Raw genomic sequence first — 25,143 nt, 5'->3', positions numbered from 1 at the left:
CTCCGCCTCGCGCCTCTCTCCATCATCCGCGGAGAGAGCCGCGTGACACCTCCTCCTCCTCCTGCTGCTCCTCGCTCGCGATGGGGTGCGGGACATCCACAGCGGCCGTCAACCCGGCGCGCGGGCCCGGTGAGCACCGCAGATGTTGCTGCTGCTGCTGTTGCATCATTATTGTTGTTGTCGTTGTTGTTATTATTGTGCATAATAGAGAGGTTTTTTGGGGGGGTTAGATCGCGTAATTATTTATAAATGTGTCGTTAAACCCGCCACCACACGACACAGCCAATTAGTAAAGGTTGTCACGTTAACACAACGTGCCAATTCGTTGCTAGTACAACACCAACCGGTGTGTTGGGGAGCAAATCCACAACATTCACAATCTGAGTACGACGTTTCGCTAGTAATTACAACTAGCTTCATCGCCTGATGACACATTTATATTTACACGATCGAACCCCAAAAAACTATATTATGGATGATATTGGTCGCGAAAGCCTACGTGTTAAACTGTATCATCATTATTATTATTATTCTCAACTAGCGTAACTGCCCGTCATGTGATGGGTTCATAAAAAAATTAATGTCATTAAAAATACTAAAATGTTAAGATTGTATTGAATTTATGTAATATAACATTTTTCTCTATATCACATTTGGTGTAAATTGACGGATATATGATTCATTTTTATTTTGTTCTGGTACGCAAAACGAAAAAGATAAATACTAAACCAGTGGGCGGGACAACTTCGCTTTCATCAAAAGCAGCGCTGGTATCATTTTTAGGAGAAATTAGATTATTTTTGTAATAAACGAATCATTAGTTACACTTCTAATAATAAGTGCTGAAGAAATAAATAAAGACACCAAATCCACTTATTTGCTGCGTAGAATTATTGATTATATTCACTTTCAATAAAGAAACGTCAAACTTAAAGCGAATTTGCGGGAAAAAATATTTCCGCTCAACCTTCTGCCTGAGTGTAAAAATCCACCCACTCATGAATATTAATGATGAGAGGTGTGGTATGTGGAGTGACGTCACGTGCGGGACACACAAACAGACCTTCTTGGCTCATTATAGCAGTAATTCTACAGTTAATCTGGGTGAGTGATATCATTCTGCCCGAATGTGTGTGTGTGTGTATGTATGCGTATTCGGTTTCAGGAAAGGGCGGTCCTGCACAGATGCCATATTTTCTGTCCATCTGCTACAGCAGAGGTGTAGGGAATTCCAACAAGACCTACATCTCTGCTTTATTGACCTGGTCAAGGCCTATGATACCATCAGTAGGCCTGGGCTATGGGTTGTTCTTCATGCTTTGGGAGTCCCTGACCATCTGCTCACAATAATTAAGGACCTTCATGATGGTGAGCGGGCCCGGGTAAAACTACGTGGCCGGGAGTCGGAGCCATTCCCTGTACACCTTGGGGTGCGACAGGGATGTTCCTCTGGCTCCCACATTATTTAACATATATTTCGACCACGTAGTTCGTGAAGCCTTCAATAGCTGTACCGGAGGAATTTCCATCTGGTACAAATACAATGGGAGGCTGATCGATGTCCGGGTGCGGTCAAGGGATGGCTCCCTATTGCTCAACCATGTTATGTATGCTGATGTTCTGGTAATTGCTGCTCACTCAGAGGAGGAGTTGGAGGCGCTGCTGCTGAACCTGGAGGTTGCCACTAAGAGGTGGGGCCTTACCATCAGCCCCACCAAAACGAAGCACCTGCCTGGGTGTTTTGTGATAGGGCAGTTGTGGAGAGAGTGGAGAGTTTTCCATACCTGGGCAGTGTGCTCATGACCGGCTCCGGTTTAACAACAGAGGACTCACTCCGAATCAGTCAAGCGGAATTATCTTTTCATCGGTTGCGTAACGCTGTGTGGAAGCTACCTGGTCTGTCGCTCCGCACGAAGCTTCAAGTCTTCTCGGCCACAGTCATTCCCTCCCTTCTCTACGCTTGCGAAACGTGGACCCCCCTAATGGAGCATCTTCACCGGTTAGAAACATATAGGCTGGCCTGCCTACGATCCATCCTGGGTTTAACCAGGCTGGATTGTGTGACGAGCTCACAAATCCTTGAAATATCTGGACAAAGCCCCATCGGTGAGCGCCTCCGGCAGACAAGGCTACGTTGGCTGGGCCATGTAGCCCGCATGCCCAACCACCGCATGACTAATCAGCTTTTGTTCGGCCGAATCTAGGGGGCTAAACGGGTGCGGCACGGGCTAGAGAAGAGATGGAGTCATGTGGTACAGGAGAACGTGGATCTGAGTGGACTTGCCGATGACTGGGCAGTTGGAGGCAGTCGCCCTCCAACAACAACGGAGGGCGGAGGAGCGACGCTGACAACAACGAGCGGATCGCCGAGTGGCTAAAGCACAGCAAGTTGGCACAGTAGGGGGCCCAGGTGGTGCAATAGCCAGTCGTCTCAGTCAGTCGACCTGTGGAATCTGGGTCTGCCCCGTGACCTCCTGCCAGCGGGCGTTCGACACTTGACGTGGCCTCAAGGTGCACATAGCCTGGCACAAGCGTCGTGGGGACGTCACCGCCACTTAGTGGCGAATGGCGGTTGTTGTTGCGTGTTCGTTGTTTTGTTTGGGGAGGCCACCGATGCTGTCACTGCCAGGCTCCTGTGAGTGCTTTATTTATCTTGAAAAGACTCACAGCGTCAGTTCACTCTTTACTCAAAAGGGGCCGACGTGCAAATGGTTGGCAACCCGTCGCTCCGGAGCCGAATGCGGCTCTTTGAGGGCTGCTACGTGACGTTTCTGGATATATCTTTCTATAATTTGTTTTATTACGGACCACACCGTCTCGTATTCACGTGTGTTGTGGCTCTTGAAATGTCGCAGTTTTGTACCGAATTCGAAAAGAAATGCCTCTTCTTGTAATGTTTGGTTGCCGAGACCGGGCCTAGTGCATTAAGACGCTTGGATATTTGACCACATTCTTCCTTGAGGGTTCTGGAAACTGCGAAAGCGTTGTAAGTTAACAGTTATCAATGTTTAAAACAGTTTGTTTACACATTGTATAAACAAAATACAAACTACTATATTGGTAAAATGCGAAGCGGTTGTCAAGTTAAAACGATCTATTTTTTATTTTTAAAAAATCGATGTTTAATTCATTTTATTGATGCTGCTTTGCCGTAAAGCTTATTACAGAAAGCTACATTTAGTCTTCGTTTAAGGCGAATCTTTAATCCGAGAGAGGACATGGATTAAGGGTAGAGCAGTGTGGCAGTGAGATTGGCCGATCACAGAGATCATCTTTTGCTCCAAGTCTCCAAACCGTATGGGCAGGAGAAGAAAGATGACAGCACAGCTAATGGAGTCAGTACAGCAAGTGGGTTCCAGACCCGTCTGTATGATAGCGTGGACCTTTGAGTGTTAAACTCGCACATGCGTTGATTTTTATTCGAAAACTGTCGCTTTTCACCCGCGCGCGAAATGTTCATTTTAAAAAAAACGGCTCGGCCAAACATGCCAATGTTGTCGCAGGAACCTCCTGAAGGAGAGTCTTGAGACTCAGGCGTTCGTTGATTAAAGCTTCTTCTTATTCGTCAAATGTTACGCCGCTTCCTCCGTCCATCAAACATCTTCGGATTCCCATTGGCTCCGTTTCAGTTCCGCCACTAATCCCCTCTGCCCTCGGCCAATTTTATTTTTCAATCAGGAAGGCAATTTCGTGCTGAATTCTGAAGCAGTGAAAGACCCAGTTATATTCTGTGCCCAATTACCTCCAAAAGCAAGCCGATTTGTCGTGTTGTTTAATGAGATAATAGATGGGCGTAGCTGTCATTTAGAGATGTTGGTAAGTGTCTCAGCGTTGCTCTCGCGACCACATCGACACTTGTGACTGGGGTTTCATTTAAAATTGAAGCGCTTTGAAAATTTTCCATTTAAAACTTTCGTGACTGCAGGGATTCATATTCGTGTTTCTTGTGGTAACGTCACTAGAAGGGAAATAATAAAATAATAAAAATTAAACAATACAATTCTCACGACGTTTCGATTGCAACACAAGCAATCATCATCAGGTGTGAAAACCACAGCAAGAAAATGTTCTTGCTGTGGTTTCTTGCTGTGGTTTTCACACCAGATGATGATTGCTTGTGTTGCAATCGAAACGTCGTGAGAATTTTATTGTTTCATTTTTATTATTTCCCTTCTCTTTGAAAAAGTTTTTAAAACCTTGGTTGTGGTTCTCTTTACATTTCGTTTGTGGTCTGTGGTCTTCCCAATTTTGTTTCAATTGTGATGTCGCCATCGTGTCATGAGTCAAACTGTCCATGTACAACTCTTACAGAGCAGCGCGTCACCAAGTGTATGAGACAACATCCTGTGGAAGTGGATATCGCAGAACTCCTTCCGAGATTCCTTTGGGATCAAGATCCCTAGTGGGCACTGCGCTTTCACGCGTGCCCTGCTGCAGAGAAATGTTTGTTGAACAATGATTTTAAATTCTAAGAGTTGGAATTTCTCCGAATCATGTTTAATGGCATGGTATCTTTTTTTTGTACACTAACCGTCTGGGTTGAGACAATGAACTCACTCTACCTGAGATCCCAGTTTAATCACCGATGGCTGAACCCCAGATCTGACCCCAATATCCCAGCCAGGCTAACCGCTCGATCCTCCGACATGCCTGACCACCGCTGAGTTGTGTGTCTTCTAAAAGGAAATTAACTGTAAATTACACACACGGATTTAACCACCAAAAAAAGTCTTCACGTTATTTGCTATTATTGGCTGCATAAACAAAAAATCCCCTAAAGTTTTCTCACTGCAAGTTGAACCAGTGTCCACTGTGGCACCAAACACGACGACAATCGTCTGGTCCAGGAGTTTCCAACCTCGCTGGAAACCCTGAACAAAACATGTGCAGACCCATCGTGTTACCAAGAAAACTAAAACGATTCTACAAGCACTGAACATTTTTTGATACAATTCCAGAAAACATTTTACTCGTTTTTGTTATTGACGAATCTAAAATTGCCGCGTGCAAATGGGCTAAAAACGATATTTTGGTGACTCGCAATAGAAATCATGGTTATCTGCTAAAGCTGGGTAACCACTTCCCATCATGGCCTTGCGTAGCACCGGTGGTGCACGGACCACAGGTTGGGAACCGCCGGCTTATTTCCCACACCGCAACTACACCGAGAACCTCTCCATGGCGCTCGAATAATTCTAATATTTTACGGCGCCAAGTGTGTGACAAAATTGCGTAAATGTCAATGCAACAGGGTACAGCGGCCTCCTTACGATTCTCTCTCTTTAGGCCACACCTGGGCAGGGAATTTTCTTTCTTTAATGACTCTGCTGGGGCCTCATGCAGCACAGCGGTTGTTTTAAAAGCCCTGAGTGGAGAACGATGGACGGAGTGAGAAGGAAGCGAGCGAGTGAGCGAGCGAACGTGAGTGAGTCGGCGCGTGCTTGAGCCATTGCGCCTCTCTGATTGGGAGAGTGACTGCTATGAATGGAAGTCGAAATTGCCTGAAATTTTCTCATTGCAAAATAGACAACGTAATAACATTGCACGCTACCATCCCGTCGGATTGTGTTTTTTTTTCTTTTCCTGAGCGTCGCTGTCACTAAGCAGTTTGATGCTCGCCAATATCAGCCCTGCCCCCCCCTGCGCCCCCCTGCCCCACCACCCCCGTCGTTTTAACGTTTGATTTTACTGTTTTTCGAATGTTAATTGTGCTTTCAACGTCGCGTCAAGCAATTATGTGCATCAGCCTGTGTTCGAGAGAACAAGCCGTGGAAACGTTTGTCATAGAACTCCTTCTGAGATCTCTTCAAGTGACCTTGTTTTTATCCACGCACTCGTGGCTGCCCCTTCCAGCACACCCTGCAATCGAGAGACATATTTGCAACGTGACAATAAAATAAATACATTTACTTTATTACCAGTGCTGGGGTTTATCAGACACACGTAGGTTTCACTTCTTTTGCACCGTACGCAGCCAACCGTGCTCATCGGACACGTGGCCACGCAGCGGCACCTCTCGGCTCTCCGCGGCCCCGCACGCTCCAACTCCCGACCATCGCAGCTGACCCATGACCCCCCCCACCCCAAGCTCGCGGCTTGAAGCCTCACGGCCCGAGTCTCGTCTTCCTTGTTTGTCGCAACGGGAAAAAAACGCAATTAGCCGTCGGATGCATCCAGGTGTCGTGTGGACAGGGTCAAGAGGGCTCGTGGAATGCCACTCCACGTGAGAGAACTATTCGTCGGGTTTGGAAATACGTGCCCCTCCCCCACTCCTCCCCCACTCTCTTTGAACCCCCCCCCCCCCCCCCCCCCATTATTGCGTGTTATTATAGGGGACTTCTGCGTGTGTCTCTCTTCCCGCTCTGTTTTGTTCTCCAGATGCACCAATTGCAGTTGCCAGAGAGGGGTAAGTAGCTGATTTGCACGACTAAATGATACATTTACTTTGCAGAGGGCTCCGCACTGCTCAAAGGCCATATAAATGCACGCACTCTTACCCCGCCGTCTCTGTGAGCAATTCGGCCTTTAGATTCGGTTCCTTAATCCGGCCGTGACGTAAATTGAAATTGGAATTACAAATTGTGCATGTCGGCGAATACTAAAACCCGCGCTCGATTTTCACGAAGATGATGATGCCGCTTTCTTTCAGAACAACTTGGAATAAAACGTCCTCGGGGAACTGTCAATGGCGAAACGGGGTTTGATTATAATCAATAGCCGATGTGATGGACAAGGGCACGTCACGATGGCGAGATGTTAACTACTTCGCCTGGTATGCAGGAGGTTGTGGGTTCGGTCCCGACCCTGACGCCTGTATTTTTGGAGTTTCCGTGTCTCTCTCTCTCTCCCCGTGGTCGCGTGGATGTTTCTCTGGGTCCTCCGTTTTTCTCCCTCCACAATTAGAATGAACGTGCGTTTCGAGTATTTGGCTGCTATACATTTCCAAATGTTAAGCCACTTTGTTGAGCTATCATTTGTGGCCAGGGCGCTTCTGAAAAATAACTATTTAGATTCCTGCAGTCACGAAAGCTTCAAATCAAGATTGAACTATATAGCTCAGTGGGCCTTATCTTGGTAAAAATAAAAAGTTTAAACAGAACATCTTTGCTAGAAGGGATGATGGTCGGTGGTCAAGACTAAAGATGGAGTGACAGCTAAAGGAGGGAAGACGCCCGAGAGAATGATAGAGCGATGAGACCAGGTCGCAACGAAGGGCGATGGCATGGGGAGGCTGTCATCTGGCAGTGGGTAGATCAAGGCTGATGTTGGCAGTGATGAGAGCTTATTGATGATTATGTTGAAAAACGTTCATGTCGAGGCACCTATGACCGTCTCGTCTGTCTTTATTCCCGACTGCACAGCTGGGACAGCGATGCCAAGTAAGTGCCGTGCGAGGAAGGTAAAAACACAAACACAGGCCGTGTTTATAAAAGCACCGAGATGAAGTCGACATCATCGCGAGAAAAAAATGCTTAGCTTTCCACTGTATTTCTACCCGTCAGTTTGGTGCCCTTGAATATTTAAGACTGTCATTTTTTAAATGTATATATTGTTTCGTAGCATAAATATAAATCAAGGCAGTTCATTACAGTGGACACGATGCATGGCGGGGTTAAAGTTGGACATAAATAACACGTCCATTAACATTTACACCCGAACAAAATTAATAATCCACAGATTACTCTTTGGTTCTTTCGGTATTATTATTTTTAGTATATACTGTATATATATTTTTTTATATTTTCTACCTACGTGACTTTACCGAAAGAACCAAAAAGTATGGATTCCTGCAGTCACGAAACATTCAAATCAAGATTATTCCACAGATTCGGGGCAATAATAGTTTGTTTTTACCCTTTTATCTGGCAACAAAACTGACACCCTTTTTTTTTACAAGGAGCCATGTTTGCATTGACGACACAAAAAACACAACTCTGATAATGTATGCACCTTCCTTGAATATATGCACCTTCCTTGAAGGAAGGTGTATCTAACAGCACCGGAAGGTGCATACATTATCAGAGTTGTGTTTTTCCTTGAAGGAAGGTGCATACATTATCAGAGTTGTGTTTTTCCTTGAAGGAAGGTGCATACATTATCAGAGTTGTGTTTTTCCTTGAAGGAAGGTGCATACATTATCAGAGTTGTGTTTTTTGTTTGCATTCCGACCGCAGGTATTGTGGTCAATGCAAACATGGCTCCTTGTAAAAAAAAGGGTGTCAGTTTTGTTGCCAGATAAAACGGTAAAACATTTTTTTTCATCATATTTTGCTACTGGCAAAGGAGGTTCCAATGGTGTAAACTCGGGGCAACTCAACCGCTCGGCGATGTGAATTATATGAATTTACGTTGATCTCGATTTTAAAATACGAACATTCCTAGACATTCAATTCTGAGAACTGTTACCCGTTTTAACTGTGTACTTTCCATTCGCCACGACCTCCCAGAACGGATGTGACCATCTGTGACGAGGAGAAAGGAAGGTAACGAGTTCACACTTTCCTCCAAACGTAGCCTCTGCTGCTGCCCCTTTGACGGTCGAGAATTGCCGGTACCGTGTCCCAGTAGTCGTAGCCACGTGAGTTTCCCTGAAGTTGCTCCCCTCTGAGCTGCCCACTTCTTCTTGTCCCTTGCAATCCCCGTGACCCCTGTGACCCGTCAACCCTTGACCCCAACACACCCTCCGCCAGACCTCCCACCCAGTCATCCCACCTCTGCACCTCCCTACCAGAGGAGCAGCGAGAGGAAACGAGAAGGTAGGGAAGACATTGTTTCTTCGCGCAAAAATCAGGCGGACACATCTATAGGCTTCATCTGCTGGATGGATAGAAGAGGCGGACAGACGGTCAGGCAGGCAGACAGAGGGAGAGGCAGGTGGATTGACGGATGGACAGATGGGATTTGGATAGACAGGGCCACAGGGGAGGGAACTTTGTCCTAGGCCTCAGGTCGGAGGAAGCCTCAGAAAGGGCAGTGGGGTCTCAGCTGGCAACGTCACCTGGACCTTCAAGCACCTTTTGGTGATCCTGTGAACAGACAGATGGATACAGGCAGAGAGAGACAGATGCACATACAGATGGAAAGGGGGGAAACGTAGATAAATGGCGAATGTCTTTTGCTATTTATCTGGTGAAAACCTAAAGAAGGAATGAGGCAGCCCAATACCCGTGTTGGCCAGCGTCTCTCGACATCTGATTTTTGTCACCACCAACGGCGCAGATTAAACGGCCGAGGTGATGGGTTCGGCCGTTTCGTGAAAGTTGCCATTGGGGGCCATGAGGCACAGCGCATCTTCGATGGCTTTGGCGACAACAACAACAACAACAAAAATACACCGCAACGTTGAAAGAGACCTCATTCCTTCACGACGATTCGGCCTGGAGAAGCGCTCGGCGGCGTGATGGTTCTCTATCTATTTATTGATCTATCGCGCGAAGGAACTACGGCGGAGTCTACGTGGGAGGCGCCGCCTCCTCCTCCTCCTCGCGGGATGCCGGCTGCGGCGGAGATGAGCGGAGTAACGAAGCGGTGCGTACCCGGAGCCAACTACGCACCCGGGGAAACTCTCCAGAGGGGCACATTGCTTGGCGCCACGGTGGCTAGGAGATGTTAACTCGCTCGCCTGGTATACAGGAGGTACTGGGTTCGATCCCGACCCTGACGCCTGCTGTATATGTGGAGTTTGCGTGTCTCTCTCCACATTCAGAATCAACGTCACGCGTTTAGATGATTTGTCTGATTTAGATGCCCAGACGAGAAGCCACTTCGTTGAGCTGTCACTTGTGGCCAGGTCGCTTCTGGGAAAACAAAAAGCAATAAAGGTCACTGGGCCTTACCTGGTTAATAAAACAAAAAATGTGTCTATAGTTTTCCTCTACCAAGAGTAATGTCGTAATGACACAAGTTTGCCAAATTATTTCGTTTTCTTTCCGTCTTGGATGTACGTATGTTTGACTTCTTTCGCACCGTACGGAGCCAACCGTGCTAATCGGAGGTGCGGAGGAAGGACAACAGACTTCATACGACGCACCCACGACTGCATCGCACACGCGCTGCGTCCGACGTGGCAATCAGTTCCACATTCGTGAAAAAAATCAAACAGAAATTATCGACGACATATAAGGGCAATCGAATAACCTTGATCCCCCCACACACCTCCTCCACCTACCTGGGTGCGCCTCTGATGAACTCATCGAGGCCATCGACCCCCTTCCCTCGCCCCCACTCCCCCCCCCCACCCGCTCGCTCCTCTGCCCCATCAGCAGTGCCACTCCTCATTGCCATGTCCGTGACGTCACGGCGCGTTCGTGTGTCCTGCCATGGCTTCTCAAACTCATGAGCGGTGGGTGTACGGTACGCTCCTGCATATCGGCGCTTTTGAGGCGAAGGTTGGTGGTTCACGTTGATATGTCAAACGCCCCGAAACCCACTGGGTTTGAGAGGTGGATTGGAGGTGGCAGTGCAGCAAGCGGGATCGAGAACCCGTCTGTGCGACAGACTGTCTTCTGTCAACCTCTCATAGTGTGACTTTTCTCAGAATACTACCAAATTACTCCCACGTGTGAAACCATTTTAAGAAGGAACTGGTCAGGACATCCGCATGGACTCTCAAGACTCTTGCATGAGAGTCCTTCCACATTGGGATGTTTGGGCATTCATATGAATGAGTGGTTCACATGTGAGAGATTACTGATGTGCCTGGAGAAACCCCACCACACACAGGAGGGGATAACACTCAAATACCCACACATACAATTCCGCTAACCCACTTGCTGAATTCCCACCTCCTAGGCAGCTCTTAGCAACTTCAAAGTCCACCAGTTTTGGAAGCTCACAAATCTCTCCACGATCCACCATCCTTGCCTTCGAAGTGCTGGATCGCGAGCATGTGCCACCACACAAACTTCTGAATTATTGGTGGACGTAAAGCAGTGGACATTGACGACAGTGTAAAAGGAATGGAGTTTGAGAACCCCTGGCCTTGCAACTCTGGTCCAACGCGACCTGAGGTGACCTCTGTAGCTCCAGCCAAAGTGCCGATCAACAACCACCCTCGAACTAAACCGGTAAGATCACAGACGGCTGGCGAAAATGTGATTTGTGGTGGGCTGAAATGCATTTTTTTGTCGATTAAATACGTGTTTTCATTATTTCTGTTACTAAAATAATCTTGCCGCCACCACCATCGTGGGCGGACATTCTCAAAATCACCGGTTCAATGGTGGCACCAGTCTGCCACGTGCTTTGCCAGAGCTCACTTTGTGATCTCTCTCGCTCGCTCGCTTGCTCTCCGTGAGTCCGGCTTCGTGAGCTTGTGCCGTACATGCTGTGTTTGAATAACGCCAGCCGGTAAATCGGTTTCGAAGTGGCTGATTCCTCGTCGGCCCCAGGCCACGATCAACCCTACGGACAAGCCACCACCCGGCCACCCCGCGAGACCGAAGTTGATCTCAGGCCCGGGGCTCAGCGAGAGGGGCGTCCGCTGTTCTTCGTGTGTTCGTTTGTTGTCTCCCCCCCACCCCCCGCGCAACTTCGAATAGCGCGGTTGGCTACGTACGGTGCGAAAGAAGTTCAACATATACGTCGGTACAGTCTGTTCTCTTATCACGCTGAAGTAGTTGCGTTCCTGAAGAACAACCGCGTTATCATACATATTATATAATGTAGGGTAAAGCACAGTCGGCGATAACAATGCGAGATGCGTACGCAGGCCGCACAAAAACCGAGGCGCGTGGGGTAGCATCTAGAAGCATCCAGCAGCATCCCAATGCCTCGTGCGATGACGCTCCGCCGAGGCAGCCGTACAACCGCTTATTCCTACTCGCGCTGTGACGTAGTTCCGTTTCGCTCGATCGCGTTGCATCCCAATCGCATCCGCGTCATCAAAAAAAAACGCGTTCCCCAATGCATTCATCGCTATCGGAGATCAACGCCTGCACTGTGGTGGAGGCGCGCTGAGCCGCGTCGAGCACTCCGGCTACAAACCCCCCCGGCTTACGAGCTGCAGCGAGTCCCCATGGCTCTGTTGATCTCTGTTCACAGCCACGCACAAGCGCACCCCCCCCCCCCCCCCATACGTTGTACGTAAGATGTTCTGTGTATATATTAATATGTTAATGCACGAGGGCTGTAGAGAGTTGGCCAAGAGTCACTGGGTGATGTCGATGCGAAGAAGCGTGAGTTGAGCCGGATCTCTCTGTCCGGGAAAAATATTTACCGTTTAGATGACACAAATCAACAAAACTTGGCGAATCTGACCATGATGAACACTACCTTCGAACATGAAGTGTCGCATATACAGCCTCATCATGTGCACTGCATTATAACAGAAACACGTACAACATGGCATGTATATTACAGCAGTGCCTCTTACAAAATCACCTTCAATGCATGCGATTTCGTAAGATCTCGAAAGCTAAGCAGCGTTGAGCCTGGACAGCGCTTGTATGGACTAGCACCGAGTGTACAAAGCAAGGTGTTATAGGCTGCTGCTGCTGCTGCTTGGGCTATGCCATCCACTTGCTCAACCACTCACTCACGTACCCACTCACTCACCCACGAACTCAGACTCTCACTCACTCATTATCCCAATCACTCCTTCAGTCAGTCACTCACTCACTCACTCAAAATCTCACAAACTCACTCACCCACTCACTAATTTTGCACTCATTTCCTCAAGTCACACTCATTCATTCAGCAACTCGGTCAATCATTAACTCATTCATTCACTCACCCACTTACTCACCTGCACTGCATGAAGCAGGTGCTATTGCTGCTGCTGCTACGTTGCCAACAGAGGGCAGTGCAGCAAAATGCACTTTTGGTCTGTACCATGCTCCAACGTCTACGCTCGTCAGCTTCACCAACCTCAACCCCCATGACCCGCACATCATGGGAAGGCTCTGACACTCATCGTTTGTTTGATACGGACATCTAAAACACTACTAATAGAAAGTCATGCAACTCTAAGAATCGTATCAACATTAAATCATACACATCTGATAAAGATTGTGATGTGCAAATCTACGCGTGCATCGAGAGCCCAACAAACAAACGTCAACATCGATGGCCATGCCCCCACCCTATTTCGTCTCTCTCATCTCCATCCACGTCCCCTCCTCTCGTCCCATTCCTTCACCAATCTTCTCTCTCTCTCTCTGTGTGTCCCTCCTTCTCCCCGTGCCCAATCTCGTGTTTTGTCCTTCTCCCTACTTGCACCTCTCCGCTGCTATAAACTGCCTCTGTACATTACGCAGCACTGCCCATAGACTCAACACTGCCAATAAACTAAACACTGCCCATAGACTCAACACTGCCTATAGACTCAACACTGCCCACAGACTCAACACTGCCCATAGACTAAACACTGCCCATAGACTAAACACTGCCTATAGACTAAACACTGTCCATAGACTAACACTGCCCATAGACTCAACACTGCCCATAGACTCAACACTGCCCATAGACTCAACTCTGCCCATAGACTCAACACTGCCCATAGACTCAACACTGCCCACAGACTAAACACTGTCTATAGACTAACACTGCCCATAGACTCAACACTGCCCATAGACTCAACTCTGCCCATAGACTCAACACTGCCCATAGACTCAACACTGCCCATAGACTCAACACTGCCCACAGACTAAACACTGCACATAGACTCAACACTGCCCATAGACTCACACTGCCCATAGACTCAACACTGCCCATAGACTCAACTCTGCCCATAGACTCAACACTGCCCATAGACTCAACTCTGCCCATAGACTCAACACTGCCCATAGACTCAACACTGCACATAGACTCAACACTGCCCATAGACTCAACTCTGCCCATAGACTCAACACTGCCCACAGACTAAACACTGCACATAGACTAAACACTGTCCATAGACTAACACTGCCCAGAGACTAAACACTGCCCATAGACTCAACTCTGCCCATAGACTCAACACTGCCCATAGACTCTACACTGCCCATAGACTCAACACTGCCCACAGACTAAACACTGCACATAGACTAAACACTGTCCATAGACTAACACTGCCCAGAGACTAAACACTGCCCATAGACTAAACACTGCCTATAGACTAAACACTGTCCATAGACTAACACTGCCCAGAGACTAAACACTGCCCATAGACTCAACACTGCCCACAGACAAAACACTGCCTATAGACTAAACACTGTCCATAGACTAACACTACCCATAGACTCAACACTGCCCATAGACTCAACACTGCCCACAGACAAAACACTGCCCATAGACTAAACACTGCCCATAGACCAAAACTGCCCATAGACGAAACACTGCCCATAGACTAACCACTGCCCACAGATGAAACACTGCCCATAGACTAAACACTACCCATAGACTAAACACTACCCATTACTAAACACTGTTAATAGATTCGAGATTTGAAGTTTTCGTGACTGAAAGGATTCATACTGTTTTTTTCGGTAAAGTCACGTAGGTAAAAAAAACTAAATTAAATCACGACTTTTCGGAGGCAACACAAGCTTCCGTCTTCAGGTGGAACCGTTACAGCCAAAATCATTTTGATTTAATTTAGTTGTTTTTCACATTTATTTTTTACGTGACTTTACCGAAAAAACCAAAGAGTCCTGTCAATAGACCCAACACTACCCCTGTGCATTGAGCAGTTCCGCTCTGTAACCTCCTTCCGTTCCTCTCTTAAAGCATCGCCTCTTTTCCATTGCCCATTCTCTTCCCTCCCCTCGCCCCTCCACTCATTCCCGTCCCTCCCATGTAGCCCTTTCGTGATCCCCAAGTACCCCTTTATCGCTGCTATCACTCATTCCTCAACCCTTGTCGCGCTGTCCCTGCCAACTCCATCACGACATTCTGGCGTCGTTGTGTGAGCTGTGCCAAGCGCCTTGAGTGAAGGTGCTCTTCTATGTAAATATAAATTAGATTAGATGCGGATTAGTACGGTAAATACACATGTGCAGTGCCCAATCGACTCGCTTATAATAAGCATATGCACTTAAAATGTACTTTTAACAAAACGAGACTTTAGGTGCAGCTCCAGCGTGTGTGTACGGTATCGGAAGCCACTGGAGTTATGCACTTTTAAATCTGTAATTGAAAGTGAATTTCTTTAGAAAATATTTTTTGTGTTTAGCTTATTGTCCTTCCCCCCGCACATACGATTAGCGCAGTTGGCTACGTACGGTGCGAAAGAAGTTCAACATATTAGTATGTACGTATGTATATATATTTACATACGCACGCGCGTGTTGCGATGCCACATGCCGGCTTGCAAGGTGACCTGCACCGCCATGGTTCATGGCTTTGTCGTCCTGATGTGCGGGAAACACGCGCGTGATTGTGACACTTTGGCGTGATTGTGGCTGTGTGACACTTTAGTGTGATTGTGAAACTTGAGCGTGATTTGACGGCGTGACACTTTAGCTATGATTGCCGGGCCTAGCGATTGACCCCAGGGTGACCTTTGAACTGTTGCTTCGTTTCGCCAGCGCAATGGCCGGTGATGGTGACGAGGACTGCGCAGTCAAGGTGAGCAACCCTGTCGGTGCTGCCCTCTCGGAGGCCCGAGGCAGAAACGATTCATGGCCCCCTTTTTCATTTCATAAAATCCTAGAAGAGACGTAGGCACGGTGAGAGAGAGAGAGAGGGATGTGGTGAGGAAAGAGAGAGAGATGTAGACGAGCGAGATGCAGCGAGGCGAGAGAGACGGAGCCAAAAGACGCAGGAATATAGTGAGATGATGGAAGTGCGATGCAGACGAAGTTGAGATGAGAGATTTATTGGATGTTTAGTCAACCGCCTCGTGATGTTGGGAGAGTTTTTACTCGAGCTGGTTTTTTTATGCACCCATATTTTTTTGCAATAATCCGTGTTGCCTCTTGAACTGCTAGGGTCACTCAGCCTTTAGCTTTGCTTTTTCCCACATTTAGTTATATTCAGGACTCTCTCGAAAGAAAGGAGCCGAGAGACGCAGTGAGGTTTTTTTTCTTGTTCTGGATAAATAAATGACTTCACTGCATTAATATATCCACGAAACCCTCCCCGCGCCCAGAATGTGCTTTCTGTTACCACTACATCACAAGTCATTTCGCCGACACAGCAGTAGCACAGGAGGGGGGGGGGCTTAGAGGGATTGTGTTCAGGGTGCGGATCAGCGGTGAAAGAACAAGCGACGGCAAAGGCCACAAGGGGGTGGTGGTGGTGGTGGGGGGAGATGGCAGAGATCTCAATCCCCTTTCTAATTCCCCCGCGCGGGGAGGTGGGTGGGGGGGGGCATTCGCTCATCGCCCGCGAAGGTCGTAGACGCGGAATGAGCTCCTGACACTCGGCCTCGATTTGCTGGTGCGACTTCAAAGCGTCAATCGATGACCACCTCGCCCCAACGAGGGCCCGGTAAATGTTTGATCTGCTCCACTCGTAAAACGGCCGTTAGCACAGAGAGTGAGAATCCACCTTGCGTGCTGGTGGTGACTGGAAGGTTTGTTTTCAAGAATTAATTCTCATCAGTTCGACAGCCTTGTATTGGTTACAAGGCAAAGATCCCCCGTGAAGCCTTAACAGACTTTGGGGGCAAGTGCTGTTAACGAGCACCTATAAAGGCCGGCGCGGCACACAAGGGGGTGGGTGGCCAGCTCCACGCCCGGCCGCCTTTGTCTCCTCTATGGCGATGTTTGCACACCGCGCCAGGTACTCATTTGAGGCTGAGTCGACCTAGGTGAGGCCCAGCACCGGTTCAGATAATCGTCACCGGTGTTGGCCGTGAGCGGGAATCGGGTTTCGTAGCACAGCGCGCTGATCGCGACATTGCCGCTCCCACATCGCACCCAATCCACCTCTCCCGCACACGCACACACGTGGCCAATTCGTCCGTCTGACCCTTCCTTATTCCTAAAAGCCGCGTCTCTCTGTCTCTCGCCATCCCATTCCCTGTGGGGTCCCTCCCAGCCGGAGTGAGAGAGGCGGTCGCCCCGTGCGAGGCCCCCGTCTCGCCACGCGGTGGCATCGCTGCTGCCCCATCGTGGATTTTCGTCCTCCGATTCGGCGAGCAGCAAGCGGGGGGCGGGGGGGACGCGCGGCTCTGCCAAGGCGGCCTTCGTCTCAGCTCCGTAAGCCACCTCTAAGCCTGCTCAAGGTGGCGGGGGGGGGACGGCACATCTCCCCTGGAGCCGAAATTTTAATAGGAACCGGGAACAAAGGGGGAATCGCCGAGCGTCATCAAAGGGGATCGTCACTCATTGGCGACGAGGGAAGATTTTAATGCGAGCGGCGGTAATCTCTGCCTCACAGGTCAGCGTTGTCAGCGTGGGCGGGGAGAGGCTTTGCGATGATGATGGCGGTGACGACGGTGATTGACAAGCGAGAGTGGTTTGTGCTGTCAAGGTCACTCGGGAACTCTGGACAGCCACAAATCAAGCGCTTGCGCAGAGGGCGCGAGGGCCCTGGCTTCATTCTGTCAAGCCTGATATTGTGCAAACAAACAAACTAAATGTGTAAGAATAGGTTTTACCCTCTCTGGCAATAAAACAGGAAGTGTTAAAATGTTCAACCACCAAAAAGAATGATGTCTGCATTAACCACACACAGTGCTTGATGTTTCTAGATTTGAAGCTTAATTAAAATGTATTTTAATTTCATTTTTTACCTACGTGACATTACCGAAAAAACCAAGAGTATGAGTACTTGTTGTGGTGAACATGCAAACAAAAACATGTTCCGGTGATATATGTATTGTCTTTGAAACTGATCGGCCGACACCAGAAACAAACTCAATGTGTCTGTGTTATCGCCTCGACTTCTCTCACCTTTCTACTCGGCGCGTAGCGATCAAACGAGCGTCCGACGAGCATCTATCGCGAAAGGTCAAATCGCCCGCGTTGAGAATCGTCGCTTTTTGATTATTAGTGTGTTGATTGGTTCGTGTGATTCCTACAGCCACTCGAGGCCGTTGTATTCACCACAATGAAAACCGAAAAAAAAAACTTGTATCGATTATTGATTCAATTGCGAGCGTAAGTCGCGTCCGCCCATCGGATTGAGAGAAATTCCACCGCTCGTCTTGACGACACGTGCGTAATCACACACGCGCGCGCGCTACACCCTGGGCACCCTTGCTAACTGGGATGCTCCATCTCAAGGGATTATCCACGTCAAACATTCGAATAAATAATATGGCACTGAAAAGACTTGCAAAGACTTGATAACAAACGAGTAATCAAAATGAAACGCTAAAGAATGTACGACTTTCATTTCGGCGGTTTAAACGACTTAAGATATTCTGTATGTTTCTTCCTTCTGAGAGCTCCGTGAGGGTAATCTGACCGGGCATTGAGTCAGGTTGAGATGCCTGGAGGGCGATGTCATCCCTTTGTTTGTTGCTTATGAACACTCGTTTCCTCTCACGGCACGGGAAGATGAAAACGTTCCTTCGTCTCGTGTAATAATAAGAAACCCGCAGACCGGAGGCCTTCAAAATGCGATTCGGTGTTTTTTTGTTTTACTTAACCACGTGCTTGCATTCGCAACTCGGGACTCGCCGAGATGTACCGAGGCGCCTGCCACCAAGCCATCTGAACGTGCGCCCCAGACTCAAAGCGGAGCAGAGTTTGTTACTGGTAGGAACCCACTGGTTCCACCAGCCCACACGGGATTATTCTGTCCGTCCGTCCGTCGTGCAGGGAGGGGCTGGGTGGGGAGGGAGGGTGCTGGGTGGGGAGGGGAGGGTGGGGAGGGGAGGGTGGGGAGGGGCTGGGTGGGGGGTGGGAGGGATGGGGCTGGTGGGGAGGAGCTGGTCACCCCGTGGTGCCTTTATCAACGTTTAACCTACTCACGCCGGCTTGTGCCCGCCCTCACAGTCGGCTATATTTGCAGAATACACCACGCCGCCGTTGACCCTGGCCATTGACCGAGCAACCTAACGTTCCTACCAGCTCCCTCCGCAGGAATGTGTTTGTGGCCTGCATGGTACTTGGATTGGTGGCTCGCCACCACCAGGGCTTGCCAGGTGTTGTCGGCGTGGGGGCTGCGAGGTGTGGCCAGGAGATGGCCGGATTTATCGTCACCCACCCCCTCCCTCCCTCGTATGCAGTGGAGCGGTGCTGGGGTTTTCCTCCGGGTTTTCTAGGTTTGGCTCACACCGAAGCCAAATGCTCATTTGTGGAATTGGCCAAACATCCCAGGACCCTAATGAAAAAAGAAAAGTATGAATTCTTAGTGAGGGAAATCATTTAGCAACACTTTTTTTGCAAGAAAGAATTTAAATTACTGTAATAATAGTGACGGGCCCTAATTGGCAATGTGATGTTCAATTCTTGCCTGAATGAGCCAAGGTCGACACGTGGGCAGTTAACAGCCGTCTCGTGGTCAATTTAGAAGCAAATTTGGAGGCCTTTAAAAATAATTAAATCTAAAATGATATAAACACGTTAATGAGGTCGACGTGCTTTGCATTATAGTCAGTTTTTCACAACCCGCTCTGCTTATTTATTGTATTAATCATGTTCTCAGTGGGATATTAGTTAGTTTTTTGTATCCCCATCAAATGCTCACAAACATTGTAGAGCACGGAATTTTCCCACACAGCTTTGCTTCAAAAACTTGACAAACGTGACATGTCCTGACGTTTGAGAAGTGCAGCTAGACAAAGATTGTGCCCGCACGTCAAAAATTTGCGGACGGAGTTCGGGTCTCTTTGAAGCCTTTGGTCCACACATGACGTTGTCTCAAGGGACAGACTTCCTATCGGGTGGATAATTATTGTTTAGCCTACCCACGGATTATTGTGAAAGCCGCCACGGGGGCGTGACGGTTATCAACACTGGACTTGCAATCCAGAGGTCGTCCGGCTCGATTCGATCTCCTGGCGTGGCAGTTGAAACAATGGGGCAAGTCCAATGGCGGGCTGGGTCTAACAATCGAACCAGGCATTTACAAACACACCGGCACAAATTCGAGATATGGGCAATCATTCATTATTCATTTTATCTCCCATAATTTTTAATCTCACACCTTTTCGTATTTTCGCCGCCTTTTTGTCCGTGATTATTTTTGCGTGGGTTTTGCCACAAACAGTTTACAAGCTAGATTTGTGATGTGTCGTATTAACGTCATTTTTCCGTGCTAACTCATTGGCCCAAATATGGGACTTAATTAGAGTGTAAATAGCATAAATGAAATATTTTAATAAATTACACTAATCACTTTGCAATTTCCCCACACATACCGGCGGCCCTTGGAATGGACCGCCCCACCGGGGCATTTACCCCATGGACTGCTGCCCTATGGCCAGTCCGGGTCTTGAATTTTACCGCCTCTGCCCACCCAGCGGTGGTACATAGATGGGTACAACCACAGTCAGTTGATTGGCAGCTCACGTGTGGTGGGGTAAAGTGTGGGCACGCCCTCCTCTTCCAAAACATCTCGCCAGCCTGCAAGAGGAGGCAAAATACTCTCTCGAAGGGCTCACTGGAGCGACCTCTAGTGGAGGCCCTGGCGCCTGCAGTGGCGTAAGCAAGCACTTGCAGGGCTGCGCCTTCACCGTTTGGTTTTTCCGTAACTTGCTGACTCGCCCATTCTGAACGTCTGTGGTAAAACAGCTTCATAGCTCATCGGATTCCTCGAGTTTAAATACAGATTCTGACCTTTTTCATGACCGAAAGTTTGATTTGGTTTTAAATGTTTTATCCGATCGCTCCACTGTGGGTGTCGGATTTGTTGTTGTTGTTGTTGTGTTTGCTCGTGCGCGAGACAGGAACCCGGAACGAGTGAGTGCCCCCCCTCCTCCTCCTCGTGTGATTCCTGCCAGGAGCCTCATGCTACTTCATTGATAACCCAGACGCTCATGCTAATTACATACATGACACACGTGCAGCGTATCCTTTAACCCTTATTTATCATATACTCAATGTGCGTATTTTGGAGAGAGGAAAAAAAGGCTCATCAACATTAGCGGTGTAACACTTCATTGATTAAATTGTATTAAAGTTGATTCTTATGCTCGTGATGTCGGCAATGGATCGTTGCGTGATTGTCTTGGACGCGTATACGTTGTATGTAGCTAGTTCACGTGAGTCCTGCAGCCACGAAAAGTACGGCAGTGCAATGTTCAAACAAATATTCTCATCATGGGACCTGCCTTGCCAGTATCAAAATATAATATAAGAATAGGTTTTACCCGTTCTGTCAATAAAACAGGAGTTGTATTAAGATGTTTAAACACCAAACTGAAACCTTTTGCAAGGATGTCTGCATTACATACAAACAAAAAAAAAACATGCTCTGGTAGGAAATGATGATGCATTGTCTTTGAAGCTGATTGGTCCACACCAGAGACAGCATTCTTTAGAGCCCAACTCAAACAGTGTTAGACCAGAGGACTAACACCAATTACACTCCCCGCCCCTTCCCCAGTTGTGAATATGTATCGATTTCGCAGGGGGTTTGAATCAATGGCAAGGGGAACGGAGCAAATGACGCCGTGACACCAAGAAGACCACGTGGATGAGTGAACGTGTCCTGCACAAGCCACTTCTAGTGTAGCGACTGTGAAGCAAGTGGGTGTTGGGGTGGACACCGCTATCCAGTGGTTGAGACTTGACGGTGGAGTGACATCTTCTTGGTTCTTTCGGTAAAGTCACATAGAAGGGAAATAATAAAATAATAAAAATAAAACATAATAAAATACAATTCTCACGACGTTCCGGCCACAACGCAAGCAGCCGTCCTCAGGTGAAGAACAGGGCTGTCGGAAAGACAGCGTCCGAATGAACACCACCAAGCTTGGCAGCGTATATCTAAGCAGGGGTTAGAGAAAAGAGCACCATGACAAAGGAATTTACATATCAACAGAGGAATTTAGCATATTTATGGAAAATGCAGATATGGGATTAGTCACTACCTGTGGAATGTGTAGGTGTAAGTCATATTATGCTGGAGTGACAGTCAAGGCATTGGGCATGATGAAGCCAGCTCGTGTGTGGGAGCTATTTGAATTGTTCCGTCGCAAGACCTTAAGAAATGGCAGCGGCCCAGCGATGCCTTAAGCTGCTGTTGTTGTTGCTGATGATAATTCATGACCAAAAAAATGGAATTGGAATACAGTAAATATATTTTCAACGTTTTTTTTATTAAATCAAAAATATATACGCTTATGACATTGAAAAGGAACAGTTGCCAGATTTTTGTTGGGTTTTTTTTATTTCCCACAGCAACACCGTTTGAGTATTTTAAAACAGGACGCAACAAAGAAAACACTCGGCCACCACAGAAATGTCGTAATCCAAGCCAAATAAACACGAGTGTGAGGTTCTCTAAAAGCGGCTGCTTTGCCTTCGGATGTATTTCTTCGGTCTGGCGTCCATTAACGTGCCCCAAACTTTCCGGCCGCTCTACCCAGGAATTTAGCTCCTGTTCTGAACAGCGACACCCCCTGTCATTACGGCCCTTCGTCTCCACGGCAATAATCGATTCCAGTAAATGTCGGCCAATCTGTGCGGAATGCCCCCTCGTGTTCTCTCGCCACCATTCCGACCACGTGCTGCCACTAACGCCGCAAATCTGTGGCAAGAACAGGGCTTCATTTTCAGCGTGAACTGTTCCGTGAATGATTTTGGCACGCCACATCCATCTCGCCTTTATTCTTTATCCTCATGATACTTGTGCACAGGATCGCAGGAATGTAGGGTACGATCGTAAAGGAATATTATTGATGTAGGCATAACCTGTACTCTATCGGTAGTGCCTTACGCTACGATAAAATCTCGATTCCCAAGCCAGCCGGAGTAGCAGCGTTCCAGAAAATATCGAGTGAGAACATTCGCCCTGGTCGTGACGAAGTGTGTTGACGGTGTGGGCCTATGGTCAATTAACCAACTGAGCCTGGATATTGCTCGGATGGGTGACCACGATGCATAATAGAGGAGACTGTCTCTCCCGATGAGCCGGCTTCATCAGCTCTGCCACCATCTACGCCACATCTGGCTTCGAGCCTTGTTGTCATCGACCGTGCTCAACCAATAAAAAAATACTCCACAACCATTTGCCTTCAAACTTTCCAGATGTGCAAGTCTTCCTCGTGTTTGTGCGTCGTCTTGCAATGGTGGGTCACAATTAAATGGCTTTTAAATTGAAAATTTATTGTCTTTTAAATCAAGAGTGTCGCAGTGAGAAAATAACCAGGAATAAACAACCATGCATAAGCGAGCCAATGCGCGATTATCACCCATTATATACGTTTTCCTTTCAAGGCAATGTAATCGACGCATATATTGCGTTTTTTGTGGTTTTCTCTTGGGTTAACAAACTAATAGCAACGAAACTTCACTCTGAAGTCTAATTTCTCGTGGGTCATCTGTACGATAGTTATCGTGACCACACGTTGGAAATTAACGGATCGACACGGCTGACCCATCAACACTTTCGGACCTCGGTGAGAAAGCGTGCCTGTTTGGGTACTGCAACTATTGATGAGATTTTAAGCTTTAAACATTTTGTATTTGTTGTTCGTCTCTGAAATAGCATAGATGTTGTTTGTTTCTTCACTGTGATTCTTAAATATGTTATTGTTCGTATTAACGTTGGTTTAGAAACACTTCGTCTGTGCTCTGCAGTTGCCTGGGTGAAAAGTGGTCAAAGTTATTGCCCAATCCAGGCCAGCTGGCTCAAAAACTTGATAAACGAATTAACTAACGAACTAACTCACTAAGAATGCGTCGAACAAATAAAGACACAGCGTGCGAGTGTTGCCGTGCACGAGAGAAAGAGAGAGAGAGCATAACATACGCTCGCTTTTCATTAAAGTCTGTAATCGACCCAAGGTGTGCGTGCGTTTAAAAACCAAGACATGAATCACGTTTGACAGGCAGTCAAATATAAATACAAGGCCATGGGCATACAGGGGAGGCGTGGGGGGGGGGCTTGTTGTCCCGTGCCGCAGATTTCCCGAACGAGCACCTGGACCGTCCCGTAAGCGCGCGCGAGGCGTGCCATACCGCCCATCCTGTTTGTACGGTCCTTTTATCCCTGGAATAAGTGATGTTTCGGAATGCTTTTTTTTATGTGCGTGTGCGTGTGTTTGTTTTACGGCCGAATAGCGCAATAAAGCCGCATGCTTAGTTTACAGGCTATCACCGAAAGTGCCCCATGAAATAACCGTCTTTTGCTGCGCAGGAATTCACGTCCGAGCGTAAATTCACACGCGTTCGACAATGCAAGCAGCAAGGCGGACTCGATAGAATGAGGTCCCTAAAGTGCCGAGCGAATCGATTTGGTCTTTACTTGAAGGATCCTTTCCTAATAGGTTAACATTGGACATTTAAAACGTGAGCGTCAACCAGCGAGTGCAAATCCCATAATCACTGCTAAATACGAATTCGTGGAATTGGCCAGACATCACGATGAGGATTAAGGTGCAGCCCTGCAATTGCTTGCTTGTGCCACTGCTAGTGGATGGAGCCCACACTCGATGGAGCTCGAGAGAGTCCCTCTAGAGGGTTTTTGGCCTACTCTTCCACACTGATTAGACGTCGCCTTGGAAGAGGTGGAGACGTATCCACTCTTTACCCCACCACTCGCGACCTGTCAATTCACCGTCGTGTCGCCATTTATACCGCTGGGCGGACAGAGGCACCGGTGACCTCAGCAAATGCGGCCTTCTAACCATTGGACCATGGCAGCATCGCATTCCTAACATAAGTAAACTTTGAAAATGTGTGTTTTATGGCTTGATAACACGATGTTTATTTGCACGCTATCATCACAAGCGCCCCGCCGTTTAAAAACAATAGCTGTCTCTGTGCAGGAATTGACGCCACCGCCGAAATGAACGGCGGCATCTCGACCACCACGCTCTCAAAGACGGCGTTGCGTGCTCACTAAACATTGCAGTGTAGCAGGACCCTGCTGAGAATGAGCGTTGAGACTCAGCGAAACTGTTCTGCTAACACTGCATCGTATAATGATTATATATACATTTGTCTAGCCCTTCGGTCTCTTGCATCAAATCCAAAACTCCCTGGGCAACACCACCACATGTCTTTGTTGGCAGGTGTGTGTGTGGTAATGGGGAGCGGTGGTGCAGTGGTTAGCGCAGTCCGCTACGAACGTGGCAACGTTTTGCCTTTCGTCTGCCATGGG

At 48.0% G+C, this 25,143-nt stretch overlaps 2 long non-coding RNA genes across 2 annotated transcripts in view; both read left to right on the top strand.

Annotated features, from left to right (window-relative positions):
- The window catches only part of LOC144721361 (uncharacterized), a 35,054-nt gene extending 16,371 nt beyond the window's left edge, over window positions 1–18,683 (top strand). Inside the window, exons 2-5 of the long non-coding RNA XR_013585888.1 lie at window positions 8,127–8,756; window positions 9,438–9,528; window positions 15,504–15,543; window positions 16,960–18,683. This is a non-coding gene — a long non-coding RNA (uncharacterized LOC144721361). The remainder of the gene's footprint in view (window positions 1–8,126; window positions 8,757–9,437; window positions 9,529–15,503; window positions 15,544–16,959) is intronic.
- Window positions 15–7,907, top strand: LOC144721362 (uncharacterized). Its single transcript, XR_013585889.1, has 3 exons — window positions 15–129; window positions 6,379–6,406; window positions 7,362–7,907. It is a non-coding gene; the product is annotated as an uncharacterized LOC144721362 (long non-coding RNA).
- Window positions 18,684–25,143: the final 6,460 nt, after the last annotated feature.

Source organism: Lampetra planeri, chromosome 11 (assembly GCF_965212315.1).
Source record: "Lampetra planeri chromosome 11, kcLamPlan1.2.h2, whole genome shotgun sequence".
Classification (NCBI taxonomy): Eukaryota; Metazoa; Chordata; class Hyperoartia; order Petromyzontiformes; family Petromyzontidae; genus Lampetra; species Lampetra planeri.
The sequence above is the reverse complement of the archived record's forward strand: the minus strand, read 5'-3'. Positions and strand labels throughout refer to the sequence as shown.